Source organism: Aquarana catesbeiana, linkage group LG09 (genome assembly GCF_042186555.1).
Source record: "Aquarana catesbeiana isolate 2022-GZ linkage group LG09, ASM4218655v1, whole genome shotgun sequence".
Taxonomy (NCBI): Eukaryota; Metazoa; Chordata; class Amphibia; order Anura; family Ranidae; genus Aquarana; species Aquarana catesbeiana.
The window spans coordinates 105,695,373-105,718,525 of NC_133332.1; the positions used below are offsets into that span (position 1 = coordinate 105,695,373).

Sequence of the window (23,153 nt, forward strand, 5' to 3'; positions counted from 1 at the left end):
TGAATATCTGCCACTGCAATCTTTTGGTGTGCTAAGGGCTAATATACCCGTGGGAGTTGTCACAGGCTCTCACCAAGAGTTCCCAATTAAGCCCACCATTTCCACCCAGCTCCTCCTCCATTCGTAAAAGCCAGTACTACAGCTTTTAAAAATGAAACACAATCTATGAATGGAGGGAACATAGCTCTTAATCATTCACCCATCCTTCATTCATAAATCCTGTTTCATTCATAAATGCTGTAGTACGGTTTCTATGAATGGAGGAGCTGGGCTCCAACAGTTCTATTAACCCTCGCTACACCAGAAGATTACATAGGGGGGGACCATCCATGTAGGATGATTTTAGATAACAGAAAAGGCATCAGTGCAATAAATACATTTTTTGTCTTTATTATATTATATACAAATACTATTGTAAAGTGATTTTTTGGGGGGTTATGCAAGAGAAAGTCATTATTTTTTGCTGAATACTAACGTGTTTATATATTGTAATGTTTATTGTTCTACAATATTTCTAAAAAACAGTATCTAAAATCGGTTGGACTTGATGGACTTGTGTCTTTTTTCAACCTCACCTACAATGTAAACATAAAATTGTGTATTTTCCTTTAATTTCTGTCATCTTCACATTGCTCATCAAGACAAAAAGAGGAATAATCTCACACAGACACCCAAAAAAAACTTGACAGGAGCTCTAATCCTTCCACGTTCTATTAACAAAAATGCCTTTACATAAACTTTTTACTCCCTTGCTACAGAAAATGTGTCCAAAATTCACTAAATGGTATAAATTCACTAAATGGTATGGAGTGTCATAAATGGACCTGACTAGAAGGGGATAGTGCCTGGATTTTCTAATAAAAAAAGAGTAAAAATCTAGTTCTGGGTTGTCTTAATAAAAAAGCCCAGTATGCTCTGCAAAAGAGCTTATCATGGAAGCATTATTTTAATTAAAAAAATACAAAACAGCCAAAAACAATTAGTAATATATACTGTAAATGTTCTACCTCCAAGCTTTTATTCAGTGTTCATTCTCTCTTTACTTTACTGATATAAAACAGATAGTGGTCACATTTCTCTGGAAAGCATTACCCTGCAATTGTCTTGGGCGGGTTAGGTTCTCCGACATTATTTATGTAAGCTGCACAATGGTTTTAACTCACTTAGCTGTCAAGGTTAGTTCTGGAATGCACCCAAGCTAACAGTATCTTGGAATAGCCTTAAGGTTCACAGCAAGTGATATCTGGAGACATACAGAAGAAAAAATCTGACATTAATATTTATCAAAATTGATTGCAGAAGAACACAGCTGGGCACACTTCCCTTTGCTGCTACTGTGTAAATAGTTCAATTTATGTCAGAGAAGGGTGAAGTGTACCTGCCAGTTTAATGGTATGCTGGGCAGCACTTGGTGTGAGCTTTTCTGCACAGATCCATGTACTGCTAGAGCAAGCAGCTGTTGGCAGGAGGATAGTATGAAAGCTCTGGTCTCCTAGAATTATTATAGCTTGCAGGAGAATCTTGTCTCATTTCTCTCTCTAGTTTATTCCTCCTAATTCACTATAGAACTGAAGGGGCGAGGATGCTATGTGGAGCTGTGTTGTGGTGTGCAGGATAAAGGATAACAGACTGGGCTGTTCTCAGAAGGGATTACAGTCTGCACTGTACAGAAAGAAAGAAAGGCAAAGCTTTGGACAACTCGCGCAGACCAAAAAAAAGCTGACTTCATTCAGTACAGGGATCAAGGGGCAAGTGGAATGAATGGGTGATCTGCTTACTTTTCTGGATGTCTACAGAGCAGGTAAGTCCTGATTTCCTGGAAATGCTGGGAGTTTTTTTTTCAGAGTGGAGATGATAATTAGCTAACTGCAGCTGGATCTGGAGGTGAGCTAACATCTGGGAACTGCATGAGGGGCATACTGCAGGGCACCCCATTGTACCAGTACAAGTCTACCTTATGCCAACATCCAGCAGTACCCACTCTCTTATATGATCAGATCCAGTATTGCTTATTGCTAGTTTTATAGTATTGCATATAATTTCCCCACCTGTGGTCAGATCTGCAATTCTATTCAATTCCATTCATTTATAAAGTTCTTCTGTTATACATTTACTTGCTGCTGTGAATTGTCGCTGTGCATAATATCTAAAATATCCAATGTATGTGTGCATTTGTAATAGATATTACAATTTTATTGTGCCAAATGTATTGTGCATTTAGCTTATTTAACGGTATATTGTGTATATATAGATATATATATCTATAGATATATATCTATAGATATATATCTATATATATCTATAGATATATATACATCTATAGATATATATATCTATATATATATAGATATATAGATATATATATCTATATATACTTTTTTTTACAATAAATGACAATAGTGACTGAATATGTGCATTTATTGAGAACGGTCCATGTACTTTTTGCACCAAGGATCGCAGGGGCACACGCATAGTTGAACTCACTTTGCAGAAGGAATCTATCTTGTCAATGCAGATTGCTACATTTAAGGACAAATAACTCAGCTAATGTTATTTTGTATTGGAGATTATTGCATTTTAGCGGTGACCCTTGCAAAGGAAAGTAATTAAGCTTGGAAGTGACTAGGATGTGACCATGCTGCATTCGCTGGCTGGCACCGCTACGGCAGGTTATGCTGCGGTTGCCTCTGCATGCCATAACAGGGATGATGATGATGAGCGTTCTCGCATTGATAGAGCTGCGCTGCAATGTGTAATTACGGTAGCAGTCAATGTACATCGCCTGTACATAATGTTATTGGGAAGAGGGTGGCAGATAATCAGATAAACGGAGGAGGACAAACAGAGAGGTATAAAACATTTTGTAATGTGTTTTTTCCATTCATATTTTTTTGTAAGTAAAGTAATAATTGAACAGCAAGAACACAAGACATGTATCCTGTTATGTCTCCAGAATCTACAACGTGTTTCATATTCCTGGGACCTGATCTGTTGCTGCTGTCATTCCTTTTGGCCCCCAGAAAGTAAAGACTGGAATCCCATCCATTGGTAATGAAATTACTCTCCTGTGTGTGGGATCTACCTGTCTGTCAGTGTCAGCAGCACCAGCACAGAGCAGAGTCGGTAGAGGGAGTCAGATGCTTGTTGCTGCTACTCTGCAGAGATTATCATGGGTTGCTGTTCTCATATCTTCACACCATTGTTTTAGAGAAACTGCTATATTCTTTCAGGCTATTTGCAAGCTGACAGTGCTTCTTTTTTTTTTAAAGAATGTAATGTGGCCATCTGCATCTCATGCCATTCAGAAATACTTATAATTCAAGAGACACAGCTATTTGGCAATGCTTGAATGGCAGTGGTGCTTTATGTGAGTATATAGAACTATAAGTGCATGTTAGCTTAGATGGGCTGTAAGAAGATCAAACTGGTAAAGACAAATGCACATACCGTTAATATTTTCATTTTTGCATGGGATGTTACATAGTTACATAGTGGATAAGGTTGAATAAAGACAATAGTGTGGAATTATATAGGTGAATCAGTAAGAATGGGAAAATGGAAGCTGTCAATGCTGATATTTCAACAAATGTTCAGGCTTAGGGTTGTCATTCTAATCCTGTTTTTTCTACTCACCTGTACATCCACAAATATGTACAATGAGAGTTCTAATACTTCACATTTCACTGGCTGCATGCTTGTTCAAGGTTAGCGGCTCATTAAGTACTGAAGCCTGCATCAGAATGATAGTTGTAGAACTCACATCTTCAAAAAAACAAATAAATAAATAAAAAAGGCCAAGTGTAGCTTTTTTGCAGATATTTGTATCCTATGGTACATAATTTATAACACATACAACACAGCATCCAAACTGAAGAAGTATGGTGTAGGTAACATACTGCACTGTGTAAAGAATGGGGCAAGATGGAATATCTCACATCCAGCAGAGAGTACAGAGTGGTATGATGTGGAGAATGTCTCATAAAGCACAGATAGAATGGGCACATTTTTACATAGTAAATAAGTAGCTCTGTCTTCAACACGCAACACACTAAACTCTGTCGTATCTGAGGGTGCTTGTCTGCATTTATCTTGTAATGTACCTATGCAAGGGCTAGTGGTCTGAAGCAACCTTTTTGTTATAGGAGGAAGCTTCTCTATGTATTGTCTTTATTGTAAGATAAATTACCTTTCCATAAGTGAACATGAGTTCCTTTTGGAACATAGCATAAGTTATTGGCAGTGATTGTAAAGGGTAATATTTATTTTTATTAATAATAAACATGTTATACTTACCTGCTGTGTGCAGTGGTTTTGCACAGAGCATCCCCCATCCTCCTCTTCTAGGGTCCCCTGCCAGCGCTCCTGGCTCCTCCTCTTCTTGGTGTGCCACCATAGGAAGCCACTTCCTATGGTGGCACACCTGCCGGCTCGAATCCAACCTGTGCTGCCTGTGTCCATACACACAGATGACACCAATGGCTCCTGCTGCTATCAATATGTCCTGTGAGGAGGAAGGGAGCGGAGAGAACCGCTCCTCTTGGACACAGAGCTGAATCAGGCTTAAAGTGTTACTAAACCTAAAAACATTTTTTATGTTAATGCATTGTTTGCATTAAGGTAAAAAACATTTTCAGTTTCTCTGCGACCCCCCTTCCCTGTGTGAACGGGGAGAGAGGGGAGAAGGGATCAGTGCTGCATTTATTCTCCCCTTACTTCCTCTTTACACAGCATTCAAGGACCAGCAGGAGCCATTGGCTCTTCCTGCTGTCAATCAGATGCAGTGAAGAGGAAGTGGGGGCGGGCTTAAGTTCTGCTGTGTAAGCCTATAGAGCGCAGCTCCATAAACACACAGGTCGGGAGTGCCCATACTACGCTCTCCTCATAGCCAGCAGCTGGCTATGGTAGTTCCAAGAAGAGGAGGAGGAGCCAAGATCGAACCGGGGAACACAGCACAGAGCAGGTAAGTATAAAATGTTTGTTATTTTGATAAAAAAACATTTCTTGACTTTAGTAACACTTTAAAGAGGAGTTTCAGGCTTCTTTAGAAAAAAAAAATAAAATCAACAGCTACAAATACTGTAACTGCTGAATTTTAATATTAGGATACTTACCTGTCCAGGAATTTTGTGGTGTCCTCACCCGAACCAATTTCCACTAAGGTAAACAGTAGTGAAGCTTTGCGGCTTCGCAGCTGGTTCCTTACTGTGCATGCGTGAAACACGCTGCGCTCTGTGAATGGGCCAGCCCTGGCCATGGTGAACTCAGCCGGAAGTGGGAGTCAGTACCTTTCAAACCCCCCCAAAAGGTGCCAAATGTGGCAGCGGAGGGGGGAGGAGACAAACAAGTGGAGCTTCCCCTTTTGGGTGGAGCTCTGCTTTAAGTAAGTATAAAGGGGGGCAGGACTGTTAATCTGCACACAGAAGGTTTAAGGTAAAAACACTTCTGCCTTTAAAACCACTTTAAAGTTAAGCTGTCCCCCTTCTCCCATATTTTGAGCTTCCATGTTGATTTTTAAACCCACCCATAGAACCAATAGAGAAGCTTAGAAGGCAGGTTTGGAGAAGTCAGGAAAAGTCAAAATTTGCATATAAATGTATCTTTCTATAACTCCACAACTGTTGATTGTTTTGAAGTGTAGGTGTCACTAGTTATGCATTATATGCTCTCGTCGAATTGCTCAGCTTTGCAATAGGTTTAATATATATAAATATATTTTGTTCTTTTTTATTCTACACTTGCAGTTTTTTGTTTTGTTCTTTGTCTAGAACTCTTTTAGGAAAGGGGTTCCTTTTTATTCAAGCAAAAAATATGACCCATGCAGGTAGGTGAATCTTTGTCACTCTAGAAATTTTCCTTTAAGAACATTAGAGGCCACAAAAAAGGATGTTTAGAGTATGTCTCTGTACTTCCCAGTGACAGCTAGCTGTATTGTAAATTACATTGCTGTCTAAAAGTGCCTATAGCTATAAAACCTAGCCTGTTCTGGCTATCTTCAACTGGATCTGTAGATAATGTCACCCCTTTTAGCTACCATTAAGAACACAAGGTTGGATTGGATTAGAAAGCATGTATTCTGTCCATTGGGTTGACCCTGGAAGTCCTTCTGAGAAATGGTGGTTGCTTTGAAGTAGACCTGCATGAATGACTTTCCTCTTATGGATATATGGGCATGTTAGAGCATTACAGCTAGCAGCATGTTACAATGTACAATTTTCCATTACATTTGTCAATAGTAGTGCAACAACCCATTCGGTTTAAAGGCTGCCAGGTCATCCTGGATGTAAACCCAATGTCATCCTTTCTAAACTACTGCCATAGGGGTTATCTATAAGGATATACATGCCCCCTGCATGTATCTTTACCTGTCAAATGTCTCCCCTCTGTCTGTTATGAGACCCGAAAAACTGCAGATTGTGTGGGTGGGTCTGTTGTCTGGAGCTCGGTGGGTGGAGTCGTGATGTCAGTAGACTCCCCTTCCACCTCTACACTCCCCTTGTCAATATGCATTTTCTCATGTGTATTTCTTACACTGAACTTCTGCTATGATCTCTAACATCCAGTGAAAAGACAGGAGAATAACCACATGACTTCAGCTTGCCAAATCATGCTGAGGTGTGGAACAGCCAATCCTTGCAGAGCTGCTGAAGAAAGGAGTGCGGATGGGAATTAAAAAATAATGCATGTCTTAGGCTAGTGCACGAGATATGTAAATCACCTGTCACTCACAGCAAGGGGGAGGATTTGACAAAGTTTTTCTCTGTTTGTCAAGTTTTATCTCACTGAACAATAAAAGAGGATTGCTCAGAGCTGGATTAACTCTTTGTGGCAAGACTGGGCTCAAATGATAGGAAATCTTATACTCTACATTATGACATAAAAAAAAAAAATAAATTCGGATTTACATCCACTTTAAAGTACAATACATTTATATGCAAATCTTGATTTGTGTGGCCAACTTGACTTGAGCTTAACCTCTCCACTCCACAGTATCACGTTTCCTATCCTTTGCTCCCTTGCCATTCTTTTCAGCCAGCATGAGTGAAGAGAGGAAGCACCTTATAAGCTCCAAATTGTGTTTTGGCGTTAACACAGGTATGAGAGCTCGCTCCCCATCCAATGTGACAGTGCTGGGTTAATTACTAGGAACCAACAAATTTAGCAGGAGAAGGAGGGAGTTACATGCTCCCATATTTGTCTTTGCTCCTAACAGCAAAATGGATGATGAGAAAGGTAAAAAGAAGTTGAGTGTTTGCTGTTGAAAAAGCAGGATGATAAGTAAACCTGTTGTTTGCCCTGCATGGATACAGAACAAGCTTACTTGAAGAAAATTGATAGTATTGCATTTTGTTAGTCAAAAAATAACTATGTAGCATTATTTGATGTTAAAATGGTCTCCAACCTAAGGGAATGTCAACACATTCCCCTATATCTGCCTTAAAAAAGCAAGTACAGAATACGTTTTAGCAATGATAGCTTGTACGTATGCTTATAAATTCTGTCCATATCCACATTTTCTCACTTCCAGGCAAAAGTGTAAGAAACGCTCATAGATGAATGAGCTTGGCATCTTTCAGAGGTGTGTTTGACATGTAAAGATTTCAGCTTGTTTTCGAATGATGCACTTATTTGCATAAGGTGCCCATGGCAAAGTAGGAAGAGAAAGAAAGCAAGAACAAAAAGTACAAAAAACTAAAATCTAAAAATAAGTTCAGTTTATGTAACAAACAATACTGGCATGTGATTCGTTTTTAAAAAAAAATCTCACTTTGTCCATGGTAATAAGGAATTTCTCATGGTAATAAGGAATCTCAAAAGATGTTTTATTGTGAAAGAGATTTAAAGCGTTACTAAACCCACAACAGTAAAATCAGTCTGTATATGCAGCATAGCATGCTTGTTATACTCACTGTGGAACTTAAGGGGTTAATCCCCTGCATGGCGTAAAAAGGCTGTTTTATCCTGTATGCATATATCCTTCCCTCCTGCAATGTCTATCTGGAGAAAGCCAGCTAACACAGACAGAGTAGCCAACCTGCACATGCTCAGTTGTGTCCGTTATGCTGAAGAGAACATTTACTTGTTCTGAGAACTAGCCAGGTCACATGATATTGGCATCACATATGTGGGAGTGTATGCAGACTGTAGTGAAAAACTCCTCCTACCTGAACTCTCAGCACTGGAGAAACTGTACAGTTGATTACTGACCGTGGTATAGAGATCAGCCAAAAAGGTATATAGTGACAATATTTTAAAGAAAAAAGAATATTTATAAGCTGTGGGCACTTGGGGGGGGGGGGGGGGGCAGATCAACTATTTTCATATTACTGGGTTTAGTAACACTGTATGCTGTGAAAGATCTAGTATTTTCTTTTCTGGACAATAAATGTATAAAATGCCATTGTAGTATCTCAGATGGTGGAAGTCTATTACCTTTGCAACATCTACAGGTCATAGCCAATACACAGTATCTAGAGGGCTGGAAGTTGCCTATAGATGGAGAGGGGCGTAACTACAAATCATTGGACCTCATAGAAAAATTTTGATTTTAGGCTGGGTTCACACTAGTGCGAATTGGATGCAGGTTTCCCCGCATCCAATTTGCATAACAGGAGAGTTTGCCCGACTCTCAATGGAGTCGGGACACACATCTCCGTGGCGGCTGCGGAGCAGATTGCACCGAGGTCCTGTGTTTCTTTGGCTCCATTTCAGGTTCGAATTCAGGCAAGAATTTGGGCCTGATTTGTCCCTGAAATGGAGAACAGGGACGCACCGGATCCCTGCTGTGAGCCGCATCCGATCGTCTTAGTAAATCACTCCCATTACTAGGAACTCCAGTTTCAGCATTGTCCCAAATACAAGACAGCATGTCCTTCTGAGTCTGGTAAAAGGGATTTTGACTTTAGTGCTTCAGGCTGGGTTCACATCATTGCAAATTGGATGTGGGTTCCCCGCATCCAATTCGCAATAGCAGGAGATTTTGACCGGCTCTCTATGAAGCCGGTTCACATATCTCTGCAGCAGGTCCGGTACGATTTGCACAAAAACACTGTACGTCTTTTGGTCCCTTTCAGGTGTGAATTGAGCCCAAAATTCAGGCTGAAATCGGACCTGAAACGGTGAACCAGGATGCACCGAACCCCTCCTGTGAGCCACATGCGGCTCATATGTGATTTAAGCCTCAAACTCTGGAGTAGGTTTGACATTTTCCTCATTCAGGATTCCCTTGTATTTTAGTATCTGGTACCATCAGATAGCACTTTATTCATGTAGTCTGGCCCACTGCAACATAGTATTTGTACATTAATGCCTAAATTATTATTATTAATTTGAACATGCCAAATATTATGAAAAGCTCTTATGAGTTTTATTATGCTCCCAGTACTTATTCAAAGAGTACTAGAAGCAGCATGAAATGCTTAAGATTTGTACCCTGTATGGTTTGTTGCAGCAAAGAAGATTTTCAGCCACCCTGGTTAGCACAGTGACCTTTTTTTTTAATTTTAATAATTACATTGGCAGAAACAATCCAGACCAGCACCATAGACATGCTTAATCCCTTGACGCCGACCTCTCACGAATATGTGGCCCCACTAGACTGGGCTTTTTTTTCCATGTGGCTGCGTATTGGATGATCTCCCCTTGTGTTGGGAGCACAAACACTGGGGTCACACCAAAAGTTCTGGGCCCGTGTTTACGATTAGGACCTGGAACTCCCGATTTTGGGTCACCTGATTTCTATAATAGGCTCTGATTGACTACCACAGTGATCAGTTACTGTGAAGCCAACCCCCATGTTTTTTCTCTCTGTAAATGGAGGTGAGAGATACATCGTATCTTTCACTTTCCTTGCAGAGAGAAAAAAAGTGTGTGTAAAATAATAATAATAATAATAATAAAAAAATAAAATTACAAAAAATACCTAGATCAAGGTTTGATCTAGGGCAGTGCCAGGGTTAGTGTTTGGGTCAAGGTCAGGGTCAATATTTTCTTGAAACAGGATTTTTTTTTGTTTGTTAAATTAGTATCAGTGTCAGTGTGTTTTAGGTAGGATAACAAAAAAAAGCAAAATGTGCACTATTGTTTCTGGGCTGTACTACGAGTACAAACAACAACTAACATACACATATGTGGTATTGCTGTTATTTATTTTGAGTTATTCTTTGGTGGAAAGTTATGGTAGTAGTTTTCCTTTGATAATTAAAAATAAAATCGGGAGATATTCATTGCCATTTACCACCAAATGAAAGAAAGCCCGATTTGTTCTGAAAAAAACAAGGTATAATCCACCTGGATGCACAAAGTAGTTGTAATGATATGTATGGTTTTACTACATGTCAAAGTTGCAGAATTTTGCTTAGGCATTAGGATTTGTTTTACCCTTAGGTTCCCTAAGCCCTTTTACCCTAACCCCTTAGGGGTTAAGCACAGATGTTTAGACCAACCTGCAATGGTGTTTGGGTATCACATGTCCCAGTGGACCTCAGTTGGCCAACTTAAGTATCTGAGATAACAGCTGTTTCTTTTATCCCTATGCAACACTGAAATTTAAACCTGCCCCTAGGCTCCGTTTACATATGCTGCGGCAACGGCTCACAGCATGGGGTCCGGGTGCATCCCTGTTCACTGATTCAGGTGCGAATCAGGTCCGAATTTTTGACTGAATTCTCATCTGAATCGGACCAGAAGACGCTTCAATGTGAACCGCGGCCATCCTGGAGCTGTGTAAACCGGCTCCATTGAGAGCCAGTCACACTCTCCTGTCATGTGAATTGGATGCGGGGGAACCTGCATCCAATTCTCATATATGTGCACTCAGCCTTAACGGTTTGAAAACTGGATCTGATTGGTTACTCAGGTGGCTAAACAGACAGCCCTTGTATTTCACACTGAAAAATGTGGCCCATTGTCCTTTAGATAAACAATGTTCTAGTTTAGGGCTACAGACCCTTTAAATGTCTCCTTTCAAGAATCAACAAAAAAGATCAAATATTCCTTTTATTCATTTGGTACAATAAACTATGCTAATGTTCCCTTTCTTTTTGATTCTAATTAAAATAAATTTGAAACCTGATCAATTTCACACAGCCACCTATGTATACAGATGCTACAGGCTGTGTAATTAGAGATCACAAACTGTAGAAGAATCCAAGACCATTCATGATGAATGCAATGGCAGCTTTCCAGATATCATGCTGCCATTGTTCAGATGATGCAGATTGTAATTAATAGGCACGCATTTCTTACATTTGCCATGAATTGTAATGAAATTCTGTTTATCTGTGGGATTCCACACCATCCCATTTGTCAATACAGAGACTACTTATAGGGCTGCCATTAAGGTGAATTAAAAGCCTGGCTTTTCTTGTGAATATTTTAGCATTTGTAAATTAGCAAAGACAAATCAGTGTTTGCGAAGGAACAGGGGCTTGTCTTCATGACATTAAACAGTAAATAGCGTCATGATTTTAGCACTTAAACTGATGAAATATCACTTTACTGACATCTTTTTTTTTTTTTACAACCATGCCTGTTGCTATAAAAATGTATAATAGAAAAAAATATGAACAATTGCTTTAGCAATTATCTTAAAAGCTTTGGAAAAAGACGTCACACTCTTAGGCTTCCAGTTGTATTGTCCGTATTTATTTTTGTTGAGAGTCTCACTCCACCTCTTGACACACATCTGAATTCCTGCCTATGCTGTCTGTTCACCTCCCGTTTCACCCCAAACTGTGGCGAGAGCTTTAGATAGAGAAGCCTGCAGCTTTGAAGTTATGATGACTTTAGCCAAAGCATAGCTCCCAACTGTCCCTGATTTCGATGGGACTGTCCCTGATTTGGAGCAAGTCCCTCTGTCCCTCTTTCCCCCTCATTTGTCACTCATTTTGGTCTGATTTATATACTTGTATATAAAATGCACTTTTTATCTTTCAAAAAGTGTTTCCCAGTGCTAAACCTTTCTTCCAAATTCTAAATTGCTGCATTTGTACATTTTAAAAGCCAATATAAAGGAATAGTAGTGGTAAAAAAAGCCCTTGTGGATTTAATTAACCTTTTTTTGGGTTAATTCTCCTTTAAGGGGGTGTGGCAGGGGGTGTGTCCCATGCCTACATACATTTGCTGGTAGGTAACCCTCATTCCCATCTTTAAATGTTGGGAGGTATGGCCAACAGTAAACGTATTCTCCATGCTCTATGCAATCTGGAGGTTTGGGAAAATAAGAAATAAAGTAAAACACTAATGGAAATGTATTGTATGACAAGATCTGGCTAATAATACATAGGTGTGAAAAAAATAGAGTAATACGTCTTTACTAAAAATGGGGGGGATACATGGATATTTTAAGGTTGATGCACCCTGTGAATGGAAGAAAAAACAAATGTAAGTAGGCTATATCCTGTGTAGGTCAAGTGGAAATCGTTGATTTAGAAAATACCACTAAATGGCTAAGTATTATACAAAATTCCTCTGATGCTTATCGCCATCTGGTGGCCTAATGTTGTATTTTTCATTTTGAGTCAATGGTTTACATTCAAACAGCTCAGTATATAGCCTATTTACATTTGTTTTTGCCCATTTTGCACAGAATAAATGTATATGCCCTTTCACTGGGCAATTGGTTATGCAAATTCTGTATAAATCAATTCCATTATGTCTTTGAATAGATTTGTTTTTTCATTTGTTGTGTGTTTATTATGGATGCAAGTACTAGTTAAAGGAAATGGACCCAGGCACTTAATCCTCATATCCTTAGTTCCTGGCAGCACTTGTAAGCTGGTGCTTATAGAGGTATTACAGTGTGGAGTGTGTTCATGATTTAATTAGTTACCCACTTAAGCCCTGGACCTTTTGGCTGCCTAAAGACCGGAGGACTTTTTACAATTCGGCACTGCGCTGCTTTAACTGGTAATTGCGCGGTTATGCAATGTTGTGCCCAAACAAAATTTGTGTCCTTTTTTTCCCACAAATAGAGCCGGTATTTGATTGCCTCTGTGATTTTTATTTTTTGCAATATAAACGGAAAAAGACCGAAATTAAAAAAAAAAAATTATATTTTCTACTTTTTGTTATAAGAAAAATCAAATAAACTCAATTTAGTCATACATTTAGGCCAAAATGTATTCAGCCACATGTTTTTGGTAAAAAAAATGTCAACAAGCGTATATTTATTGATTTGCGCAAAAGTTATAGTGTCTACAAACAAGGGTATATTTTCTGAAATTTACACAGCTTTTAGTTGAGACTGCCTATCTCATTTCTTGAGGTGCTAAAATGGCAGGGCAGTACAACCCCCCCCCCAAATGACCCCGTTTTGGAAAGTAGACACCCCAAGGAAATTGCTGAGAGGCACGTTGAGCCCATTGAATATTTATTTTTTTGTCCCAAGTGATTAAATAATGACAAAAAAAAATTTTTTACAAAAAGTTGTCACTAAATGATATATTGCTCACACATGCCATGGTTATATGTGGAATTGCACCCCAAAATACATGTAGCTGCTTTTCCTGAGTGTGAGGATACCACATGTGTGAGACTTTTTGGGAGCCTAGCCGCGTACAGGGCCTCCGGAAACCAAGCACCACCTTCAGGATTTCTAAGGGTGTACATTTTTGATTTCACTCCTCACTACCTATCACAGTTTTGAAGGCCATAAAATGCCAAGATGGCACAAAACCCCCCAAATAACCCAATTTTGGAAAGTAGACACCCCAAGCTATTTGCTGAGAGGCATGTTGAGTCCATGGAATATTTTATATTTTGCCACAAGTTGCGGGAAAATTACAAACTTTTTTTTTTGCACAAAGTTTGTCACTAATGATATCAAATATTGTGCGAGAGCAGAAGGGGACAGGGGTGCTTTTTTTAATTTAAATGATTTGTTTTGCTTTTTTATTTTATGTTTAAACTGTTCCTTTCATTTTTTCAATATTTTTTATTGTTATCTCAGGGAATGTAAATATCCCCTATGATAGCAATAGGTAGTGACAGGTACTTGTTTTTGAAAAAAATGGGGTCTATCAGACCCTAGATCTCTCCTCTGCCCTCAAAGCATCTGACCACACCAAGATCGGTGTGATAAAATGCTTTCCCAATTTCCCAATGGCCTTCTTTACATCTGGCGAAATCTAAGTCATGAAATGCTCGTATCTTCTGGTTTCTTAGGCCATAGAGATGATTGGAGCCATTCTAGTCTCTGATCAGCTCTATGGTCAGCTGGCGGAACCACCGGCTGCATTCTCAGGTTCCCTGTTGGGACAGGAGAGCCAGAGAAAACCATGGAAGATGGTGGGAGGACATTCCCACCCACTGCTTGTTAAAGCAGTCTAGAGACTAATTAGCCACTAGGATTGCTTTTACATGAAAGCCGACCGCTGGCTGAAAAGAATGATACCAAAATGATAACTAAACCCGCACGCATCATTCTGGTATAACCACTCAAAGTCCAGCAACATACCAGTATGTTGCTGGTCCTTGTTGGGCATATATTGTAATACATTTTTTTTTCATGCAGCCTGTGGGCTGAACGAAAAAAAGAGATTGATTGGTGGGTATGCCCACCATTAGAATACCTCCCTTCATACACCCACTTCTAATGATGGGCATACATGCACCATTTTGTTTTTAACTGTGGTGGTGAAATCACCTCTTGGAGCGCTGGAGTCACGGCTTTATGTATCGTGGGAGCAAACGCTGTTGCTGTCAAGATAAATAAATCAGTGCTGCAGCTGAATGGCCTAAAAAAATATATGCCGAAGCATGGGGGCATCCGCCCCAAAAGTTAGGAGAAAATTGCTCCTTCACCCCTGCTGCCCCCATGCTTCAGCATATATGCTCTTTTTTTAACTATGGTGGTGAAATCACCTCCTACAGCGCTGGAGTCACGGCTTTATGTATCTTGGGAGAAAACGCTGTTGCTGTCAAGATAAATCCGCGCTGCAACTGGATGGCGTACCTGCTAAGCAAATGATGGTTAGCAATAAAACAAAGTAACATTACAGTATAACAGTAAGACATACCATACCTGCAAAGCAAATAAAAAAAATAGTAAAAAATAAAACATTTTTGAACGCAATCTGGGCCTAAAATATATATATGCTGAAGCATGGGGGCATCCGCCCCAAAAGTTAGGAGCAAATTGCTCCTCCACCCCTGCTGCCCCCATGCTTCGACATATATGCTCTTTTTTTAACTGTGGTGGTGAAATCACCTAGGCTCCATGCACACTGGAGCTCAAAAAAGCTTTTTCTGGACGCCAGATTGCTGGCAGAAAATGCTGGTTGAAAAACATGCTTTTAACAGCATTTTGTACTGCGTTTATGCGCGTTTTTTAGCATTAGCGTTTATGGGCGTTTTTTTTTTATAAAAATACACAGAGGACACTCCAAAAGTCCCACAATGCATTCCCAAACTCCCACAATGCATTGAAAAAATAGAACGCCGAACGCTAATTAATGCGTGTTTATGCACGTTTAGGAGCGTTTATCTGCGTTTAGCATTCTTTAGCTTTTTTTGTGGTCAGACGAATGGCACTTTGAACGCGATTTTATGGTGTTCAGAGAACAGCCCATAAACTCCACTGCTGATAAAAGCTAAAAAACTTCCATGTGTGCATGGACACATAGAATAACATAGAGTGGAGTTTATGGGCTGTTAAAAAAAACGCCCAAACGCCAAAAAACGGCCGTTTATGAGCTCCAGTGTGCATGGAGCCTTACAGCATCATGGCTTTATGTATCATAGGAGCAAACGCTATTGCTGTCAAGATAAATAAATCCGCGCTGCAGCTGAATGGCGTACCTGAAAACAAAAAAAAGGTTAACAATAAAGAACAGTAAACAGTAAAGTATAAAAAAATTACATACCTGAAAAGCAAACATGATAAAACATAATAACAATAAAACATTGCAGAATAGAATACAGTAAAAAAGAGCAGAACAATAGAGAGAGAATAGAGAGAGAGAGAACAATAAAACGACAGCTATTTTTGTTTTTTTTATTTTATATATTTTTTGTGTTCTTTTACTTTTTTTTTTTACACTTTTATTTGTAACTGTAACTGTAACGGTTCGGTTCCAGGTTCGGGTCTCTCAAAATGCGATGGCATCTTGGGAGACCCTGTGAAAGTGTGTCCTAGTCTGTGCAGTGCTGTACCCTACGCTAAAACTTGTAGTGTATGGTAGCATTCAAAACATTCACCAATGTAAAGACCAGGATTGTCAGGACAGGAGGGACAATAATAGCGGTTGTGTCACGCCTACATCCGTGCTTGCTACAGACAAGACATCTTCTTTGGGGGACTCGTTGGGTAGGGGTACTTGGGAGGACATATGGAAAATGCCTCTCATGCAGCTGGCTTACTGCATTTGGATTGGAAAGATGAGGTGGAGCACCGTCTGGAAACAGAAGGGCTCTGACGATCTCTTCTTGGAATTTCAGGAAGGATCCAGTCTGTCCTGAAGCTCTGTATAGCACATGAGCGTTCAGCAAAGTCAATTGAAATAAGTATACAGACACTTTTTTATAACAGCGTCTGGCCTTACGGGCAACTAGGTACAGCACCAACAACTGGTCGTTGAAGGTCCCCCCCCCATATTTTGTTAATATTCATGGACACAGAGGGGTTTCTCCACAACACCAGTCATCGCAGGAATTTGGATCGTCATGTCTGCATGAAGGGAGGACAGAACGAAAACATTCTTATTATCCCTCCACTTCACAGCGAGCAAGTTATTATACTTCAAGCAGGCTCTCTCCCCCAGCCTAAGACGGGAATCTACAAGCTTCTAGGGTAAGCCCCGGCGATTAGATTGCATGGTGCCACAATCGCCAATCTAATGATCAAACAAGTGACTAAAAAGTGGCACGCTCGTGTAATAATTGTCCACATACAAATGGTACTCCTTTCCCAATAAGGGTGACACCAAGTCCCACACAATCTTGCCAGCGCTCCCTATGTTATCTGGGCAGTTTGGCGGCTCTACATGACTACCTCTTCCCTCGTAAACCATAAAACTATATGTATAACCTGTGGCCCTGTTACAGAGCTTATACATCTTGACCCCGTATCTGGTACGCTTGCTGGGAAGATTTTGTTTGAAAGACAAGCGGCCAGAAAACTTAATCAGGGACTCATCAACGCAGACAACTTGATGGGTAGTAAACAAGGCTGCAAAACGTTCGTTGAAGTGGTTTACGAGGGGCCGAATTTTGTAGAGCCAATCATATCCAGGGTGTCCACGAGAATGACAGAGTTCATTGCCGTTGAAGTGCATGAACCGCAAGATCTGCTCGTATTGTGCCCTGGTCATGGAGGCAGAGAACATGGGCATATGGTAAATTGGGTCAGTGCATCAATATGACCGCAACATACTCATTTTAACTATGCCCATGTCGAGGGATAGGCCCAGAAAGGTCTTAAATTCAGAAACCGTAATTGGTTTCCAATCTCTGGCAAGGGAGGACTGGGGATTAGCGGCGATGAACTGACCAGCATACAAATTACTTTGGTCCACAAAAGATCTTCCGTGAAAAACAGTGAATAAAAATCAAGTGACGTAAAATCAACTGTTTCTACCTGAATGGGGGAAGTACAGGTGCTGTAGAAGTGGTGGGCTCCCAATTAGGATTGGCAAATTCTGCAGGAAGGGCACTATGGGCACGGTGGGCCTGTCTTTGTCTTCTTGGTGGCAGCAGGACACTACTTGTGCTTGCCACCATGACAGCTTGAACTGCACTTATGGGACTCGCCATGTCACCACGTGATACTGCAGTGCTGGATGTATGACCAGGGTGTACTAGGCCGCTGGTGCTTGCCAGTTCACCAGAATGACGAGTGGCACTAGTACTTCTCTGCTCCATACGAGAGCCCTGCGGTTTTTGTACCTCAGCAACAGCAGAAGAACATTGGGGTCTGGTACGCCTGACCTTGGCAGGGACCACAACTCTGTCGTCAGAGCTATCTGTCATGGAGCCGATGTGGTCTACAGGATCGTATTCTGAGCCTGAATCTGACAGATGAGTGACTTCCTCTTCACTATCTGTCATGCTCAGAAACATGTAGGCCTCTTCACTACTGTACCTTCGATTTGCCATTTTGGGCTCTAAATTTACTGGTACAGTAGTGAGACTCACAGGTAAAAAAGCTCCAAGGCTGTCAGCAACTGCCCACCACGCCCACCGCCCGCGGGAGGGGAGTAACTTACCCATACGTTACTCTGCCACAGTACATCTGCGTGAGGCGGTCGGCAAGTGGCAAGTGGTTAAGTGTGTTCTCTGCCTGGGTAAGTTGCACTACTTAGTTAAAGTGGTTCTAAAACCTAAACATTTTTTACCTTAATGCATTCCTTGCATTAAGGCAAAAAATGTTTAGGCATCAGCAACCCCCTTCACCCCCCCCAACTTTTACTTACCTGAGCCCTCATTTGATCCAGCCCTGTGCACATCTGCAGCTCTTCTCTCCCCTCACTTGTGGGTCACGATGGCTTTGCTGGGGCACCATGAGCCTTCAGCTCCCAATGCTGTCAATCAAAGCCAGTGACCGCAGTGGGGCTCGGGAGGGATCACGCATGAGTGCCCCCATGGAAAGCTGCCAGGAGCACGGGCGGGGGGCCTGCACAAAGCGTATAAGTATAGACAAGTTTGTTATTTTTTTGTAATGTTACCTTTACAATCGCTTTAATGTTGCACAGCAGGAGAGGTGCTATTTGGTAGGCAAGAGTTAACTCTGCTAGCCGGGTGTTTCCGGACTTTTTCTAAGTCAAAGTCCTGTTTGCTCCCTATATGGGAAGAGAAAGAGAGTGCCACTGAGGGTGTAATTGACACTTTTCCACCTTTACTACACCTTGTGGGAACCCAGTTGGGGTTCCAAGGGATTTGGACTTTGCTGCTAAATGGAGTAATGGACTTTCTCACCTATTAAAGGGTTGTAAACCATCGTGTTTTTTCACCTTAATGCATCCTATGAAGAAAGAAGATAGAAGAAAGAAGATAGAAGAAAGAAGAAGCATTTAAATAAAGGAATTGTCAAAAACTCTTGTCATTTTTAACATTTTTGACACTTTTTTGTGAAATGGTAGGGGTACCCCCTTACCATTTCACACGATGGGAGGGCCGGGATCTGGGGGTCCCCTTGTTAAAGGGGGCTTCCAGATTCTGATAAGCCCCCCGCCCGCAGACTCCCACAACCCCCGGGCAAGGGTTGTGGGGATGAGGCCCTTGTCCCCATCAACATGGGGGGGACCCCACGTCATTTTTTTTTAAATTTTGGTTCGGGGTTCCCCTGTGGGAATTTTGTTTTTATCAATGAACTTTTATGTGTATTGTTGGACCGGCAATTCATTAATAGCTGCGAGTAGTGACTTTTTTTCCTTTGAAATGTCATTTTGCTGTCAGACTGTTCTAAACACGGGAAACATGCACCCCTTTACAGGCATACTATAGACACCCCCCAGGTATGAAATTTAAAGGAATATTACGCTTTTATTGTTTGACTTTAAGCATTATTAAAATCACTGCTCCCTAAAAAACAGACGTTTTTAAAACTTTTTTTTTGCATTGATCCATGTCCCTTGGGGCAGGACCTAGGTCCCCAAACACTTTTTATGACAATAACTTGCATATAAGCCTTTAAAATTAGCACTTTTGATTATTCATGTTTGTGTCCCATAGACTTTAACGGTGTTCGCGTGTTCGAACACATTTTTTGCCTGTTCGCATGTTCTGGTGCGAACCAAACAGGGGGTGTTCGGCTCATCCCTAGCAGCGAAGTAAAGAAAGTCATGCACTTGGGCGGGCATACACATGTATACAATATACATGTGTGTGTGTGTGTGTATATATATATATATATATATATACACATACATATATATATATATATATATATATATATATATATATATCAGGGTCACATCAGGGTCCCCAGAGAGCCCCTTCCTTACATTAGGGTCCCCAGAGATCCCCAGGGCTGAGGAATGCACTACATAAAGAATGCATGGCTCAGCTGTGCCCAGAAATGCAGCCTCACCAGTGCCCAGCAATGCAGCCTCACCAGTACCCAGCAATTCAGTCTCACCTGTGCCCAGGAATGTAGCCTCACCTGTGCCCAGCACTGCACCCCCCACTGTAGTGTCCTCTGTCCCCTGCACCCCACTGCAGTGTTCTCTCTCCCCTGCACCCCGTCCCACTGCAGTGTCCTCTGTCCCCTGCACCCCACCCCACTGCAGTGTCCTCTGTCCCCTGCACCCCACCCCACCGCAGTGTCCTCTGTCCCCTGCACCCCACCCCACTGCAGTGTCATTTGTCCCCTGCACCCATCTGTAGTGTTATTTGTCCTTTGCACCCGACCACACTGCAGTGTCATCTGTCCCCTGCACCCCACCATAGTGTCCTCTGTCCCCTACACCCCACCCCACTGCAGTGTCCTCTGGCCCCTGCACCCCACCATAGTGTCCTCTGCACCCCACCCACCATAGTGTCCTCTGTCCCCTGAAACCCCACCCCACTGTCCTCTGTCTCCTGCACCCCACCATATTGTCCTCTGTACCCCACCCCACTGTCCTCTGTCCCCTGCACCTCACCATAATGTTCTCTGTCCCCTGCACCCCAGTGTAGTGTCCTCTGACCCTTGCATCCCACTGCAGTGTCCTTTGTCCCCTGCACCCCCCACCATAGTTTCCTCTGTCCCCTGCACCTCCCCTACCATAGAGTCCTCTTCCCTGCACCCCACCGTAGTGTCCTCTGTCCCCTGCACCCCACCACAAAATCACACACTGTGTAGGTACACTCCTACCTTACACAGGTGTACAGCAAGCAGAGCTTTTGAGATCAGCATCACAGGGCTGGATGGGGGCGGGAACTACTGAAGTTAACTTTTCACATTAACAGGCTGGTGATTGGTTGCTAAGATTGCCCAGCAACCAATGACCTGTTGTTTAATAAAAAAAGTTAACTCCTGTGGTTTCCGCCCCCATCCAGCCCTGATATTGGCTGTTTGCCGCTGTCCGATGAAGAGAACAGCAGTGAAAATGTCTGCGGGCCGGGTGCCTGCATTCAGCAGTGGTGGGCCGGGTGCTGACCCCTGCCCTAGAGACTCTGGGCTATGGGCCCCAGATTTGGGGCTATAGCCTCAATAGCCACCCCCTAGTGATGCCTCTGGCAGACACAATAAGGGTGTAACCTGCAGTGGAAGGAGAAGAAGCCCCCACACACATGGTCTGATATCACGGCATGGTGTATGCTTTGTACCTAGCCAAATGTGTCACAGAAGAGAAGTAGAGAAAGTGAAAAACCTCAGGAATGGTGAAACTCAGGAACATGCGAAGAGATGATCTCTGGTGTCAGATAAACATCTTGTAATGTTACTGGGAGCAAGGAGACACGTCGGGTTGTGCTGGTGGAGTGTGTTACAGACTCTTTGGTACCAACTCAGAATTGCTGCATCCATTGGGAGAAGTTACAGAGCAAGCCAAATATGAGGTGTGCAAAATACAGAAAGAGGAAGGTACAGTAAGGTTTAACTGTGCAAATAAAGTATACTTGCTGCTAAGTTGGATTGCCGCCATAACTATGATTTCAGGTGAGAGTGGCCTCTGCCTGTGAGTACGGGCATTAGCAAACATTATGAGTGAGTCCCCACTTTGGCGTGTTAAGCCCTACCCACACATTGACAGACAGAATGAACAGATTAACTGCTTAAGGACCGCCCCACATACATATACTGCGGCAGGGTGGCCCTGAAGTGCAAAATCACATACCTGTACGCGATTCTTTTCTTAGGCTCTGGGGTGCACGCGTCCAATCACAGCAGGAGCCAAACAGCGGGTCTGCTAGTAAAAAAGAGAGAGATCTTGTGTTTCTGCTAGGCAGGAACACAGATCTCTGTCTTTCTGCAGTTAACCCTTTGATTGCCGCTGATGTTAACCCCTTCCCTGCCAGTGTCATTTACACAGTGACAGCGCATTTTTTTAAGCACTGATCACTGTATTAGTGTCACTGGTCCCCAAAAAGTGTCACTTAATGTCAGATTTGTCCTGTGCAATGCCGCAGTCCCGCTAAAAATCATTGATCGCTGCCATCACTGGTTAAAACAACGAAAAAAAAAAAAAGTCCATAAATCTATCCCATACAAATTTTGTAGATGCTATAACTTTTGTGCAAACCAATCAATATACACTTATTGGGATTTTTTTTAACAAAAATGTGTAGCAGAATACATATTGGCCTGCATTTATGAAGAAATTAGATTTTTTACATTTTTTTATTGAATGTGTTTTATAGCAGAAAGTAAAAAATATTTTTTTTTTTTCAAAATTGTCAGTCTTTTTTTGTTTATAATGCAAAAAATAACCACAAAGGTGATCAAACGCCACTAAAAGAAAGCTCAATTTGTGGGGGAAAAAAGGCCATAAATTTTATTTGGGTACAGTGTCGCACAACCGCACAATTGTCAGTTAAAGCAACTCAGTTCAGTATCACAAAAAATGGCCTAGTCAGGAAGGGGGTAAAATCTTCCAGAGCTGAAGTGGTTAATAACATGCTGCTTCACAAATTACATGGTCACATAGTTGGTAAGGTTGAATAAAGACAACAGTCCATCCAGTTCAACCTGTGTGTGTGTGTAGAAAAATCGTTTCCCATATCTCGTATATTATTTTCGTTAAAGATGCACATCCAAGAGTCTTTTAAAACTATCAATACTTCCTGCCTACACCACCGATTGTGGAAGAGAGTTCTGCATACTAACCGCCCTGACAATGAAAACCCCCCTACGCAGCATAAGGTTAAACCGCTTCTCTTCCAGTCTCATCGTGTGGCCCCGTGTCCTCTTACACTCCCTTGGACTGAAAAGTTTCATACTTACGCTGGGATCCCCGTTGAGATATTTGTATTTCGCTATCAAATCTCCACTCATGCGTCTCTTCTCCAGGGAGAGTAAATTCAGCGCTTGTAGTCATTCCTCATAACTGAGGTCCTCCAGATCCCATATTAATTTAGTTGCCCTTCTCTGAACTCTCTCCAGCTCCAGCTAATATACTCAGTACTGCAAGGTTTGCCTCTCTAGGCAATCATGGATGCTTTGGGCTGATATATAATCTTAGTAAAACCCTCCCTAGCCATGAGGCTACATTTAATATTGAATATATAATATGTTT

At 41.6% G+C, this 23,153-nt stretch overlaps 1 protein-coding gene across 6 annotated transcripts in view; it reads left to right on the top strand.

The window, feature by feature from the left end:
• Positions 1–1,164: 1,164 nt before the first annotated feature.
• HTR2C (5-hydroxytryptamine receptor 2C) overlaps positions 1,165–23,153 on the top strand; it is a 1,278,729-nt gene continuing 1,256,740 nt past the window's right edge. For 4 of the 6 annotated variants that reach the window (XM_073599118.1, XM_073599115.1, XM_073599119.1 and 1 more), the window contains exon 1: positions 1,165–1,801. The gene's annotated coding sequence lies outside the window, so the exon portion shown is untranslated. Of the gene's footprint in view, positions 1,802–2,664; positions 2,850–3,251; positions 3,368–23,153 lie in introns of those variants that run through there. The other 2 variants (XM_073599120.1, XM_073599121.1) reach the window with 2 other exon arrangements.